Source organism: Thamnophis elegans, chromosome 4 (assembly GCF_009769535.1).
Source record: "Thamnophis elegans isolate rThaEle1 chromosome 4, rThaEle1.pri, whole genome shotgun sequence".
NCBI lineage: Eukaryota > Metazoa > Chordata > Lepidosauria > Squamata > Colubridae > Thamnophis > Thamnophis elegans.
The window spans coordinates 38000508-38016546 of record NC_045544.1 but is presented as its reverse complement, the minus strand read 5'-3'; the positions used below and the strand labels follow the sequence as shown (position 1 = coordinate 38016546).

The following is a 16039-nucleotide window of genomic DNA, read 5'->3' as shown; positions in this document are numbered from 1 at the left end:
TGAATGCAATCATCAGCCAACTACTTCAGCATTCACTTACTAATACAATATGACAACTAGCAAAATGAATAATGATTTTTGCTACAAAGTGAATGCAAAGTTCTGTATTTATTTCTTACTTAATCTCAGAAGATTCTTTAAAACAGTTATGTTACAGAATTATTGATCACCAATATCAATAATTCTATGAAAAAAGAGATTATATTGTAAGGAGCATACATAGAAACACATCAGAGGTGGTATTCAGCAGGTGCTGACCAGTTCTGGAGATCCGGTAGCAGAAATTTTGAGTAGTTTGGAGAGCCGATGAATACCACCCCTGACTGCCCCCACTCCATCTATTCTCTGCCTCCCAAGTCCCAGCTGATCGGAGGAAATGGGGATTTTGCAGTATTCTTTCCCTGCCATGCCTACCAAGCCATGCCACGCCCACAGAATCGGTAGTAAAAAAAATTGAATCCCCCACTGAAGCCCACATGCAGTACACAAAATTGTAACTGATTTTGATATAACAGATCTTTGTAACAGATTTTAAGAGATTAAATCTTGGTATTCACAAAATTTTGGAAGAAACGGTCTCATGAAATTTGTAAGGAACTTTTCCCAAAATCTCAGAAGATATGATGGTGGTTTCAGTCATTATTTTTTGGCACTTGTAAAGATCTCCTATCAGACAGTACAGGCCTATAAGTCAAGCAGACAAGATTAACTGACTTAGTAATATCATCATTCAGTTCTATGATTTTCCAGTCCAATAAGATATCTAATTTTAGATATTCTTTAACAAACAGGGTTTTTTTCTATTGGCAGCTAGGTATGCAACCACATGTTTACATTTCATTCACAGATTATGCCATTTCAATTCTAGTTGGAGATAACAAGGGCTACCTTAAAAAAAGATTTAGGGAGAATAGTGAAAATAGGAAGCAGAGAAGGTCTCTCTAAAAACATTCCCATACACATGTACTGCAGGTAAACACATCTCAAGGAGTGGTCTAGTGGTAATAGCATCCAGAATTTTGCACAATAGTTTCATTTAAAAAAATATACAAAGTCACTAGCTTTGTGGATCATATTTTCCACTCAAGTCATTTTGCTTTTCTCCTTTAAACCAAACTGCCATCATATCAAGATAATTCCCCAATTATTTGCTCTATATTCTCATTTGAAAAAGTGAACTGAGATTCCAATATAGTTATAACCAAAAAGATGCCACTTACTCTTATTTGTTCAGACTCTCCTCTTTTTTAATAGCTGGCACAGGCATCTGACATTCTGGTTTTTCTCTGTCAAGTTTCAAAGTTACTTGACTCTTACATTCGTCCAGGAGATGTGATGACTGAGCCTGGACAGCATCATACTGGATAATTTGTTTTCTGCTGGGGGGAAAACACACCTAACTATACGAATAGGAATATCATATGATCAGGAAAACAAGCATTCACCAATGGCTCCCCCCCCATTTAATTATGAATGGCTGGAATTTGAATAAACAGGGTCAGCAATATTTCATCATCCATGTAAAATAAAACACAAGAAAAAAAGATATAAGGGCAAATGCCAGAAAGTTATCAGATACCCTTTGCTTAAAAAAAAAAGTTCCAAGAACATTTAAATGTCCAATCACCATCCACTGATAATGTAATAAGGTATACACATAAAGACAGACAAAGCACAGACAATCGACCATCACATTTACATATAGATAACATCTACAATTACAACACAATCATTGACAAAAATACTCTACATAAAGATACCATAAAAGCCCAACAAAAAGAACGAAACACTCTTCACTAGCAATCAATACCCAGTAAGCAGAGAATAATACTAGATTAACACTAGAACCAACAATCAAGAAGTAAACCATACCCCAATCAAGAAACTACCAAGTCAAACAAACATGGTAACAGTAAACAACAATCTAATCAAGGAACCACCAAGATCACACCCACCCACATTGACAGGGCAAGCCATTAGTAGATAACATGAGAACCAACCACCCTAACTCCCTTTTGGCACTGATTATATTACCTGGTTTATTACTTAAATGTTACCTAATAAAAACAATCAAATTCAGACAACACCCTGGACCAATGGTGGGTTTCAAAATTTTTTAGAACCTCTTCTGTAGGTGTGGCCTGCTTTGTGGGAGTGGCTTGCCAGCCAAGTGACCGAGTGGGGGGATGGCTTGGCAGTCATGTGACTGGGTGGGCATGGCCACCTTGTAAAATGGTGAAACTCACTTAACAAAGCTCTTGCTTAGCAACTAAAATGTTGACTCAGAAACTGGCATTGAAAGCACGCAAATCTTAAAGCTGTCAAGTTACAAGACCCCTACACCCCTAACCCTTTAGAAAAAAAACCTCAGGAGTGTTCAAACTTGACAGCTTTAAGACTTGTGGACTTCAACTCCCAGAATTCCTCCTCCAGTCATGTTGGCTCAGGAACCCTGGCACTGAAGTGTGCAAGTCTTAAAGCTGTCAAGTTACAAGACCCTTCCCCCTCCAACCTTTAGAAAAAAAACCCCAGTGGCATTCAAACTTCACAGCTTTAAGACTTGTGGACTTCAACTCCCAGAAATTCCTCTTCTCGCTCTTCATTTGATGATGTGCGGCGGGGGAGGGAGCTGGAACCGGTTCTAAATGGCACTGTAGATTGTGGAATCTCTTCTATAGAAGAGGTTAAAACTGGCAGGAATCCACCCCTGCCCTGGATCCACAGTTCCTTGATCTACAAATATTCTCTTCCATCAGAGACAAAACTGCATATCAACGATACAAACAATAATTTGGACATTCATCCTTGTCTTGAAATTTAATTTGGCCTTCATCAACAACTCAGATAAATTTGGGGATTGCTATATCACAAAAGCAATGCATGAAACTAATAAATCCAATATTTGATTCACCAAGCGCCACTTATACTGCCACAAGGAAGAGTGGGGGCAACCTATTTACCAAAGCACCTGTAGGCAGGACAAGAAATAATAGATGAAGCTAACCAAGGACAGAAGCAACCTAGACTAAGGAGAAAATTCCTAACAGCAAGAACAATTAACCAGTGCAAGAAATTGCCTTTGGAAGATTTGTGTGCCTCATCACTGAAGGCTCTTAAGAAGAGACTGGTCAGCCATTTATCAGAAATAATATAAGTCTCTTGTGAGAGCAGGGAATTGGATCAGATGACCTCCAAAATCCCTTCCAACTTTGTTACTGTTATTATTATGCACACTGGAAGTGGCTTTGTGGGATCTAAATAAGGATCTCATCAATTGCTTTCAGATCTTTTCTTGGAGATACCAAGAAGTGAATTAGGGACAGTCTAAGAATGTCTACCAGTCTACCAGTCTACCAAGAATGTTTTCTGTCTCTGAATTACAGATCCTCTGGGATAGCTGGATCTCTAAATGGCAGACTGTAAATGCTCAGTTCATAGCCTAAACATATCTAAACAATAACTCTGAAATGACTCCATATTTGCGGTTGTCAGTCTGTTCTAACCCATCACTCTAGATTAGTTGACTTTCAGGAAATGATTAAAGAACAATTTCACTAGGCCTCAAATTGCATTCTTGTGATCCAGGAGGAGAAATACAATCCAGCAATTTCTTCTTATTTTTGTTCAATGTTAAATATATCTGCCTTTATCGCTCTCTACTCTGAAGTAAATAATAAGGTATGTACTCAGATTTCACATGCTTAATCACACATTAAACTCTTCTATTATTCTTCGCATTCACCTACTGTTTTCAGCCTTTGCCATCTGATCTATTTGCTTAACAACAAACATGCAAACAGATAAATATTTCAAATACTAATTTCAGAGTTAGAAATAGGTCTGATGAGATTACAATCCAGAGTGCAAATGTGAAACATTTTACAATTTTTAATCTTTTCTCTTATTCTTTATTATTTCCACCAGTATGTGTTTTTTTCCCTTGCTAGATTAACAGAATAACAGAGTTGGAAAGGACCTTAGAGGTCTTCTAGTTCAATTTCATGCTCAAGCAGGAGATGCTATACCATTTCAGATAAATGGTTGTCTAATCTTTTATAAATTTATAAATATAAAAGTGCAAATACATGTACACACACACACACACACACACACACCACACACACACACACACACACAGACACACCAGAAGTGGTATTCAGCAGGTTCAGACCAGTTCTGGAGAACCTCTAGTGGAAATTTTGTATAGTTCGGAAAACCGGTAAAAACCACCTCTGGCTGGCCTCGCCCCCATCTATTCACTGCCTCTCGAGTCCCAGATGATTGGGAGGAAATATGGATTTTTACAATATCCTTCCCCTGCCATGCCCACCAAGCCACGCCACGCCCACAGAACCGGTAGTAAAAAAATTTGAATCCCACCACTCTCTCTCTATCCCTTCTCTCTCACACAGATACATATGCATACACATGCATATGCATATACAAATATACATAAATAGAGAGAGATGGAGAATGACAAAGGTTTTATACTTCTATCCTAAATAAATCTTCCTAATTTTCTTACCTGAGAAAATCCATTGCTTTTGCTTGCTCGTCTTTCATTTGAGCTAACAGAGAGGTTTCTCTGTGGCTGACAGGATCCTCCCATTTGTGTTCTTCTGTCTTGCCCATCTGCTTCTTTGGAGCTTGCTCTAGAAATAAATTCGTGTGATAATATTACTGTGTACTAACAAGATAGTCAAGTAAGGTAATGGAAGCATCATGAAGCCCTTTTCATTCCCCATGCTGGCTGGGCAATTCTGGAAGTCGAAGCCCACACTTGTTGAAGTTGAGAAACACAGGATCGGAATGACCGAAAGATATTACATGGGGGGGGGGTAGAATTTGAAATTCTGGTTCAGTACATATAACATAATAAGTCCACATGTAATTTATGGTTTCAATTGGCATCAGGGCCTGTAAATAAGGTTCTCTGGGCTCCAAAACAAACCTCTCAGGTGCAGCCCATTAGTCAAAGAGCAGGTAATTGCATTCTAGAAAGAAGAACTGAAGTTGTATTTGTGGCGTGCAGACACAAGCCATCTAGGTAGGCTTGGGCACTTCAGTGGTACTGGCAAGTTGTATCAGTATTAAGAATATCAGAACTAGACTGCAAAAAAACCCGAGGGTACGGGGGTGGCAACTAGATTTCTCTATTTCTTTACCACCATCTGGTGTTCATCTTAGTCATAGAACCGTGCCATGGAATATTATCAAATTCCATCAAAATTTAACAACCACTAAGAAAGAAATTGTCAAACTCACACAATTAAAATCTTTCAAAGAATTTCAGAAAAGGTTTCAACAAACACAGAGGGTTTTTACAACATTATACGTGTTAATTGGTAAGATACTTGTAATTCAGAGTTGGTTGATCCTGGTTTTACTACCGGTTCGCTTCGCACGCACTTTGCATGCACAGAAAAAATTACAGTGAACTGTGTACGCACAGACACTACTAAACAACATTCCAGCAGTGGCAGCAGCAACCAGGTAATTGTTTCGGGGGCATGGCCAAACTGGGCTGCTGGTTCTGTGACCCGGACTGAACCGGGAACCCACCTCTGTTGTAATTGGTATTGTATGTAACCTGTATCTGCATAATCAATTTATCTTCCCCTCAATTTCCCACCCTGACACAAAATTGCAGTTCAATTAAGTCACCCAATTTTGAATTAACTTTCAGAGGAATTATAGTTTAAATGTTATTTCAATGGTTCTTCTTATCACAGCTTTATTAAGATTATTGAAGGGAACATGCTGACTTAAACCTTAATCTCTCAGTTCATTCAATGGATCTGTATCCATAACAGTATAGGTGAAGAGTACCAAGCTCAGCAAAAATCAGCAAAAATAGCCAGTGCTTAATTTAATCCCTATTAAGGAGGTTATATGCTTAGACAGAAGGACTGCCTCTCTGAGATCCTCCCCTCACTACATAGTGGGGAGAAGGAAGGATGGAAAGAATTCTTTTTAAAAGAAACAATTAAAAATGGGAGCCTTCTGTTATCAGACTTACAAAGCAAGGAAGAGACAAAGAACCAATAGAATTCTCTTTTTATCTCTCCTCTTGTCCTCCCTGGTTAATAGAATAAAGGGTAGAAAGAATTAGTGCTTCCAGAGCTGCATCTCTAACAATTATAAAGCATCCACAACTAATCCCTATCCTGTGGTATGATACAATGAAGCACATTAAAATTGCTTATGCTGGAAGCTCTAAGCAGATGGAATTCAGCTCTTGTGTATTTTTTTAAAGTCCTCTCTTGTATAATCCCTTTTATGTACTTGATGAAAATCAGAATATTTTCATCACTGCTTTAAGGATCATCAGGAAGGCAGTTTAGCTCCTAGACTCATCCAAGCTGGTGCATTCAGTGGGCAAAGTTACAGGCTGCCTCTCCAAAAAGTCTTAGCTTTTAACTACTCTCTTCCTTCTCTAAAGATAAGAATAATGCAGAGGAAAAAGGTAACAGCAAAGAGAAACTCCCTGGTAATATCCAATCAGAAGGCCCAGATGACCTCTAACTTTATCTTCTGCAATGAACTCTGACACCATGTGCTGAAACCTATTATTGAAGGAGACAATAAGTAGCTAGTAACTAGTTTTATTGGAAATCTTGTACATGCCTTATTATTGAGTTTTCCTTCTTTCCTTTTATGCCTAACAAACTCATTTTTATAGCAAGAGATTTGGCTTCATCTATTCATTCAAAGAGATTAAACACTGGAACTTTTCATTAAAACTCTAGTATAAAGCAGTGTGTCTCAACTTAAGCAACTTGGTTCTGTGTGGACTTCAACTGTCAGACAGCCTCCTATAGGATGACTGCATTGTAGAGGAATTATTTTTCAAATTACCTTGAGTGCCTTTCCTATGTTCTGGATTTGCTTTGCTCTTGAAAACAGGGAAGAGGCGCCACAAGGTCATTTCTCAGAGAAGGAGCTTTCCAACTTAGTTCTCCACCATAATTGCTTGCAATACTCTTGATCAGTATTTCAGGCTCTCGTTGATTTCTTGTGGCTTCCAGGGGATGAAAAGGAGATGCCAGATGGGAAGAGAAAGGCTTTTCATATTTCAAGCAGCCATCTCTGAGACTGGATTCATTGCTGCTACTACTGCTGCTGCTTGGGGTCTGTGGGGTTTCCTTTTGGCTCATGGGTTCCTGAGCACAGAGTTTCTTGGGAAAAGATTTTCCATAGGTTTTTAAAACATAATCTTCAGCTTCACTGGGCTCATCTGTGGCATAATCGGCATCAGAGAATTCCGCATCCTTGTTTCTGCTGGATGCTCTATGGAGCCCATACCTTGTGAGATAGGAAGTACAAGGCAAATTGTTGTCAGTAGATATGCAGAATGAATCATTTGATGAGGATTTTCCATTCAATCTCTTTCCAGTGTTTGCACTGTTGTGGTGCTTCATTTGTGATTTAACAGGTGTCATCTCTTGATTTTTCTCTGGTTCAATTGTAACATTTTTTATTTGATCATTGATCTTCTTAAACTCAGGGTTCCTTCCTAATTTGGGGTCTGAACATTCATCTGCTTCAACATTACATTTATTTTTGCACTGCCCAATCCTTTGTGTACATTGAATAATCTTGAATTTGGAACTATGATTCTCTGGCTGTTTCAATTCTGTGTTCTGAAAGTCAGAAACATCTAGAGAATTCCTTGACTTTCCTGCTACCTGTGATACATCATCATCTAAACCTTCCATAAGCCATATCGGAATCTTAGAAATGGTTGATCCACTGAAAAACATGCTAGAATGTTCTTTGGAACCAGAAGAAGAAGAAGAGTCATTTTTTTCATTCACTTTTGCCTTAACTTCACTTAGTTGTCCATGCCACTGCTGTGAATATTTGGACCAATTAAATGGTAGTTCAGATTCCTTTTCACTTACCATCTTCATCATCATAATCAGAGTTACTTTCTTTTCGGCTTTCTGGCCTTGGTTCATATTTATTACGCTGACATTTTACAACACCATTGGAAATAAAACAATTTGTACTTTTATCATCTGGGAACATAACCTTCCTTTCTAATTGCAAGCATTTTCCAAGATGTTTTCCTATTTTCCACTGATCAGGAGATAAGAGATTATGCTGATCAAAGCTGACTCTTCCCAGCAGTTTGGTAGGGCTCATGGCAAGACTTTCTCTATTTTTTCACACTTCCCAATGCCTTCTGAATATTCCAGAAATGAGTTTGGATCCGTAATTTCTGCCTCACTAGAATCCTGCAAGTAATATGGCAATATAAATAATGTAATGATAAGATAAGCCAACATTTTAATTCGTACTAAATCATTATTAAAGCATGCACTCTTAAAGAGATAAAATCTGATTCCAGAATGAATAGCTCATCCTTTTCATTTTTTTATTTATGTTTTGCATCCAAAACTTTACATCTAGATATAGGTTGCTATCAGGGGTGGATTCCTGTAGGTGCCACTGCCAGTTCGCTCCAGGGTGTGAACATGTGCTTGATGTGTGTCAGGTGCACATGTGCAGTACCATTAAAATTGCTCTGCGCAGAAGCAAAAAGTGAGATGGTGGCACCTATGGGAGAACCGGTTCAGGGGCTTGGCAGGCCTGGATCACTGCCGGTTCCAGCGACCCAGGCCGCCAAGTTACTCTGGTTCAGCCAAACTAGTCCAAACCAGTAAGAACCCACCTATTTAATGCCCAGATATATTTCCCTTTCTTATTTTCTTCTCTGAAAGCAAATGTCAAACATATACACATCATGCAGTCTCTGAGTAATCAGCATAATGCAAATGACAGAAAATGAAATAAGAAACATTAAATCAAAGAAATTAAAGATATGAGAGTAGAAGGAAACAGAAATGTAGCGCATATGCAGAAGCAAAAATCTGAGCTAATAAGAGCTCCATACTTTTCCATCTTGGCAAACCATTTTTGCTTCCATCATACCCATCCACTAATTCCATTCTTTGAATTTCTCACCTCTCTTTTTTTTTTGGGGGGGGGGGGGAATCTCAAAGTGCCATCCAACGATGATTTTTTTCCATTTTTTCCCTTTCTCTAGCCCCATTCACTTTTTCTTCTGTAATTTGATTCATATTCATTCTGACTATATGATCAAATTAACTGAGCATACGTCTTTTATACAATCATGCACTTGTAATCTATGCTGTTTTAGCAGCCATTCATTCTTGAGCCTCTCTTGTTTTATCACATAATAACTCAAGTACCCATTAGAATGCATCAGTTTGATTTTAAAATATTTCTCCTATCATACTCAATATTCATTTCCATATACCAAAGTGAGTAAAAGTAGTCTCTTCTAAGCTACTATTTTCAGATCTCTCAGGAATCATTCCTTACAATAAACCTTGCACCACCTTGCTGCTTTTATGTCTGTTAAAATGTTCCCGGTGATTTTTCTATCATTAGTAGACATTCTGCAAAAGATCAAATACTGATCTTAGATACTAATGATTTTCAGATCCATACTTCTTGTTGCCTCTTGCAATCTAGCATTGCTTGCAACTACGTACTCTTCACTATTTTTTTTTTCATATTCATAAATTTCTCAGTGAAATTCTAAAGAATAAGCATCTAGCTGGCACATTGCCCTCATGGAATAAAGTTTCATCACATTTCCCAGATTTTGCTAATTGCCTCCATTAAAACCTTTAAGGTTTGCCTTTCCCAGGCATCCTTATTAGTCTTATCCCTCTTTACATTCATTCGTGTTACCTTTACTGCTGTATATTTGTACAGAAACTTCACATAATCATTCCATAATTAAACCACATGTGTATTTAAACATTATGCCATCTGTATCCAAAATCTCACAATTTTTCATCATTCTTGCAGCATTTACTATCTCCTTTCCATGCTTTTTCTTTGGCACCAGCATCTGTTTCCATTGCATATTCTTCTTCATAACACTGCTGCTCCCATACATATTTATCAAATAATCCTTCTGGAATTCAGTGCTGTTATTTTTAATTCCATTTACTCAGCCAACAGCTCCTTGTTTAGTTAAGTTCTTTTCATCCATTTCCATGTTTGCTATTTAATATCTAACAAAATAATTCTGCATTCTTCTACTTCTGTTCCTATAGCTAGTGCTTTTCAGCTGAGGTTCCACTGTGTCTTTCTTCTACCTGTCTTAATCAATATGCTTGACATTCTATAGAGAGATCGTTTTCCCTTCCTTCCTTATTTCCCAAAGATCTTAATTTGAGGGATCCGTTAAAACTCTCTTGTATAATAGGAAATGCAGGTTACTTTGGATAGTAAGATGGGTGGCAATAAATAAAATAAATAAAATGTTTTATAGAAGTACAGATGGTCAATAAGCAGGAAAATTATTTGTTTTCAGCAGCAAGATATAAGATGTTTTGGTAAAGCAAACGGTATTTTTTTACAACAATTAAGAAAACACAATTCATTTTCCCCTATTAAATTCTCCACAGCGTTTTTCACCTAGCTCATGGTACCTGGTATTGCATCTCAATTGTTGAAGAATCTACTTTCAGATCTTCAAAGGATTTTTCCATGTTTTTCTGTATTTTTCCAATTCCAGGAGTGATTGATCTAAGACAGGAATAACAAAGCATATTAGAACAAAATGAATGGGCAATTTATTGATTCCCAATTAACTGCAGGCATGTTATGCTCTTCTCTGCCATCTTTTCCCCTGACCCTCTCCAGAAAGGAGGTCCGAAAAGGTCTCAGGGAAGAGAAGATCTCACCTAGTAAATTATTCTTATTGACAAGACATTCCCCACCCATGCTTGATAGTAAATTTCAGAAAATTTCAGAAAACAACTTATTTTGTTGCCCCCGTTAATTAATTAATTAATTAATTAATTAATTATATTTTATATGTCCACCATTTCCCACAAAATGACTTTGGGGGCATACAACCAGGGCTGGGCTGCTGGGAGTTTCCAGGGGTTCGGGAGAACCTCTAGCTAAGATTCTATGCAATTCAGAGAACCCCCAAATTCCACTCCTGACTGTCCCTGCCCTTCCCACCACGCCCCTTCCAGAAGTCCCCACATGGCCCATTTTGGATGCAGGTAAGTACAGGGCAAAAGCCCAGGCTCTGGGAGGGCAAAAAACGGGCCTACCGGAAGTTTGGGACAGAGGGCCTACAGAGCCTGTGGAAGCCATTTTCACCCTTCCGGAGGCTCAAAAAAAGCCTTTGTAGACTGGGGAGGGCAAACCCTCCTCCCCACCATAGTGCAGGAAGCCGACAAGGCCGCGCCCACCCTGGCCATGTCCATCCAGCAACCGGGCAGAGAACCTCTTGCTAAACTTTTTGAAGCCAACCCCTACATACAACCAGTTGTCAGGCAGTAACAGGGCAAGAGTGCCCTATTAGATCTGCACTTGAATAAGCTATGGTGTTATACATTTAAAAACGTTTACCATAAAATTAATTATTTGCATGCTTTAGATACAATTTTGCCAACTCTACTTACAGCAGTTAAAGATAACAAGAATGCCGGCTAATTCTTAAAGGACAACTTCATATTTTATTTGACAAGAGCGCTGCATTAACACAGTTTAATCACAGCTCCATTTTATACCTGTGAATGAAAAGATTTGTGCATAAGCTCTCACCTGTCATTTACAATCTGAGTCTTCATATTTGTTCCTAATCCAGAGGGTGACAAAGGAATGTTCTCCTCTATTGATTGTTCTTCTCTTTCTTCTGTAATATGTGGCAGGCATTCAGGCCAAAATTCTTTAATAAAGAAGCAAAAAGAGCAAGAAGTAAGTTGGTTTTTACAAAGGGGTGGTGGTGGAAAGAGAGTTGTTATAAGTTGCATGACTTTAAAAGGGGGGAGGAAGGCTAAATAAAACTTTTTTTATTCATTTTCCACATTGTATATTTCAATTCCCATTCCTTTAGTAATTGCAAAGATTCAATTAAGCAAGGAGCTCTAGTATCTGCCCCTATTCTGGTGGAAGCAGTTAGAGAAAAGACACAGGCTGAGACTCCCTCTCTGACAAGTGAATGCCTAAAAGGGCAATTATTTCATATAAGTTCTTTGTTTCTCTGCTCCAGTTAATTGCCTTAGATCAGGGGTGTCAAACTCAAGGCCCTTGGGCTGAATCCGGCCCACGGGATGCTTAAATCTGGCCCTTGGGGCTGGCGTGGAAATAGCAAAGGATCGGCCCATAATGCCTCTAGCAGCCAAAATGGGGCACAAGGCAGTGGTGAAATTCATTTTTTAACTACCTGTTCTGTGGGCATGGCTTGGTGGGTGTGGCAGGGGAAGAATACTGCAAAATCTCCATTCCCACCCTTCTCTGGGGCTTGGTTCTTCAGAACCTGTCAGAACCTGCTGGATTTCACCTCTGGCACAAGGTATTTAAATCTGGCCCATGTTTTGGCTGGCAGAGTGCTGCAGGAGGCCCTCTAGGCCGAAACTGGGGCATGGGGACCCCACACATGAGTGTCCCCTGTGCCCTTTTTGCCAGCAGGGGGCTGCTGTAGCACTTAAACTCTTATTAATAAAGTATGGTGACCAGATTTTCAGATTGGAAAAGAGGGACACCTTTGACCGGGGGGGGGGGGCGAGGGGGGGGGGGCTTGATTAAAAATTTTATACGGAGCAACAAAAATTTTCATACATCACAAAAATATATTGCAATATTTTTTTATTTAAACATAACTACAATTTACAAATATAATACGTTTATTTACATTTATATTTATTAAATATATGACAAAAATAGCGACCATCAGAAATACGAATCTGTTGCCAAACATCAACATTTTGATCGGGTAACCATGAGGATGCCACAATGGTCACTAAGAGTGAAAATGGTCGCTAAGTGTGAAAAATGGTCATCAGTCACTTTTTTCAATGCCATTGTATCTTCCTGATTATTAAAAGTGCAAATTCACTCAGTGTCAATCATGACTCCTGAGTCCATTTCAAAGTATTGTGCATAGAAATTTTAAAATTGGCTTGTTTCAATTTATTTTGGATAGAATCTTTTTTTAAATAGTCTAAGACAATTTAAAAAAAGAATCAACACAGAATACCACTATTTTAAAAAATCATATGCACAATAAATAAAATATTATTTTGAAATACATTAAAAAATAAAAGAAAAAAAAAACGGCTCACTTACCAGCAGGCAGGCAGAGTCAGCAGATCTTCATAGCGATGGATGGAAGCACACAGGGAGCCTATATACGCAACTGCAGTAACAATGACAATGATGAAGGACTGGATTGAGTTAAAGAATAAAAGAATTCTGATCTTAGAAGGCCATGACCTGCAGGCAGGCTGGCATAATTTCTTATGGAATGACAAACATAAAACGCACAAATACTTTCAAAATCATTTAATTAGGAGAAGTTTACTGCAACAATGGCTCAAAATCAAAAAAATCCACTATGTGAAAACCCCAAATTGGCTATCACCAACAGAAAGAATGACACATCCAAATTTTACAGATTGGAACAAAATTCTAAGATACAGAGATCTAATTGACAGACAGGGAAATTTAAAAACAATTGAAGAATTGGCAGATCAGAATATGAAAGGTGATTGGCTAACCTACCTCCAAATTAAAACTAAATACAATAAAGACACTAAAATATATGGTATTGAAACAGAACCACACGAATTGGATAAAATTATTCAAAGTCTGGACAGAAAGATGATAGGAAAAATATACAAATTCCTCTTGAAGTATCAAATGGAAGAGGAAATTGTAAAAGAACCAATGATAAAATGGGCACAGAACTTTGGCTATAACATTGAACTAGACAAATGGGAAAAATTTTGGGGAATAAATTTAAGAATGACACTATCAATCCCATACAAGGAAAACCAGTACAAAATGCTTTATTATAGATGGCATCTGGCACCGTCAAGGTTGGCCAAAATTTCAACAAATACCTCGCTAAATTGCTGGAAATGTGATTCAATACATCGTGGCACATATTATCATTTATGGTGAACTTGTGAAGAGGCAAAAAAATTCTGGAAAAAGATCAAAAATTGGTTGGAAGAAATAACAAAGGTTAAGTTAGATTGGAAACCTGAACTCTTTCTATTAGGAATTATACCGACGAAATACAAAAAAAAAAATACAATATCTAATATTACGTATACTTACAGCAGCAAGGATAGCTTTCGCCCAGAAGTGGAAAAATAAACTAAACCTAAATGAAGAAGAAATAATAAGAAAAATTATGGACTGTGCCGAAATGGATTATTAACGAAAGAAATACAGGGAAAAGAAGAATCAGAATTTTATTGGATATGGGATAATTGGTATATAGTTGGATGGAACAAAGGAATCACAGACAGTGGTCACATTGGTTTTGCCCCATTTTATGACCTTCCTTGCTATAGTTGTTAAGTGAATCACTGCTGTAAAGTGAATTTGGCTTCCCTATTGAATTTGTATGTTAGAAGGTTGCAAAAGGTGAGCATATGACCCTGGGACATTGCAACCATCATAAATATGAGCCAGTTGCCAAGTGTCCAAAGTTTGATCACTTGACTGAATGGATGCCGAAATGGTCAAAAGTGTGAAAAACGGTCATAAGACATTTTTTCACTCCCATAGTAACTGAATGGTCATTAAATGAAAGGTTGCAAGTCAAGCACTATTTGTATTTATTGGAGCTGAATTTGATCTTAATCTGGTTGTTGTAGTGTTGAAAGTGGGATGGGAGTATCAGTCTGCACCTTTCAAAGATTGTTTCTCAATTCTTATATTTGAATATTCAAATTTTCAATATTATTGAAATATATCAATAAAGATTCTAAGTCATCCAGGTGTCTGAAAGCTGAGACAAATAGCAAAAAATAAAAAAAAATAAAAGTCCAGTTGCCATGATTCAACTTCCAGATATTATTGAAACATGTTATTCTGATTTAGATGAGAATCCTTTTTAAAAGATACTGTATTCACTTAAATTTTGCCCTTGGGGGAATATTGAAGGTACATCTCTTACAAGATATTGCAAAAATAAATAAATCGTGGAATAGAAAGTCAGGTGATGAAGTTTGCCATTTATCTACTTCTGTAGAACCCCTTTCTGCCAGGGCTGCCAGGATACCTAAAAATAGGAGTTGTGACTTGTCGGACTGGTCTGTCAGTATGGCAAAGGCAAACAGCTGTGGTGTTGGAGTGTTAAACGGAAAAGGATTTTCCTCCGCGAGTTCGGATTTCCCAGCTTGGAGAACCCCGGCTGAGTGAATGAATTTGGGATTGCTGCGGCAGGAGAGCGAGGGGGCGGGCACCCATTTCACCTCATGCAGAGAACTTCCATGCGGTTCAGGGGCAGGAGAGCCGCAGGGGGGGCAGCGGGACGTGACCGTGCCTCGCGGACTTGCGCCCTGGTTGCTGGGAACCACGCAGCACAGGCGCCACCAAGCCGGCAGAAGCTCCGTGAGTCCATGACCGAGTGGAATTTCTCTGCACGAGTGGTGGCGGCCATTTCACTCCCGCAGAGAACTTCCACTTGGTTGCAGAGCTTCTGCCGCCCGTGGCGGCGCAGCACAGGGGCTGGCTGTAATGCGAGGAGGTGAAATGAACTCCGTAAAGGGGGAGAAGGAGAGGAGGGCTGTCTCCTCCCCCCAGCGCCTCCTGATTCCCACCGGTACCAATCCATAACATGATTACTCATCAGTGAGTAAGCGCAGCTGCAACCCCAAAAGACGAAATGAAATGGAGACTCACGCAGGCGTGCTCAGCTAAGTGGAGTCCAGCCAATCAGTGAGCTGGTTGGGATGGAAAATTTTCAGCACGTGGCGTGCTGAAAATTTCCCATCCCAGCCAGCTCACTGATTGGCTGGAGTCCAGGCCAATCCAATCAGTAAATGGCAGGCTGGGCTGGCTTAAATTTGTAGGATAGAACGGAATGATGAGCCAGCCCAGCGAGCTAGCAGCTGATGGGCGGGGGAGCGAGGGAGCTGCGAGCGCCAAAAAAAGGTTGTTTTTTAAAGAACCGCGCGGGACGTGGGAAAAGTTATGAAAAGGCGTGTCTGTCCCGCCAAATGCGGGACATCTGGTCACC

General features: G+C 38.9%; 1 long non-coding RNA gene across 1 annotated transcript; it reads right to left on the bottom strand.

Moving 5' to 3' along the window:
- Positions 1-8165: 8165 nt before the first annotated feature.
- On the bottom strand, positions 8166-13161 carry LOC116508216. Its single transcript, XR_004255298.1, has 4 exons — positions 13132-13161; positions 11608-11731; positions 10476-10572; positions 8166-8240 (listed from the first exon to the last, which is right to left on the bottom strand). It is a non-coding gene; the product is annotated as an uncharacterized LOC116508216 (long non-coding RNA).
- Positions 13162-16039: the final 2878 nt, after the last annotated feature.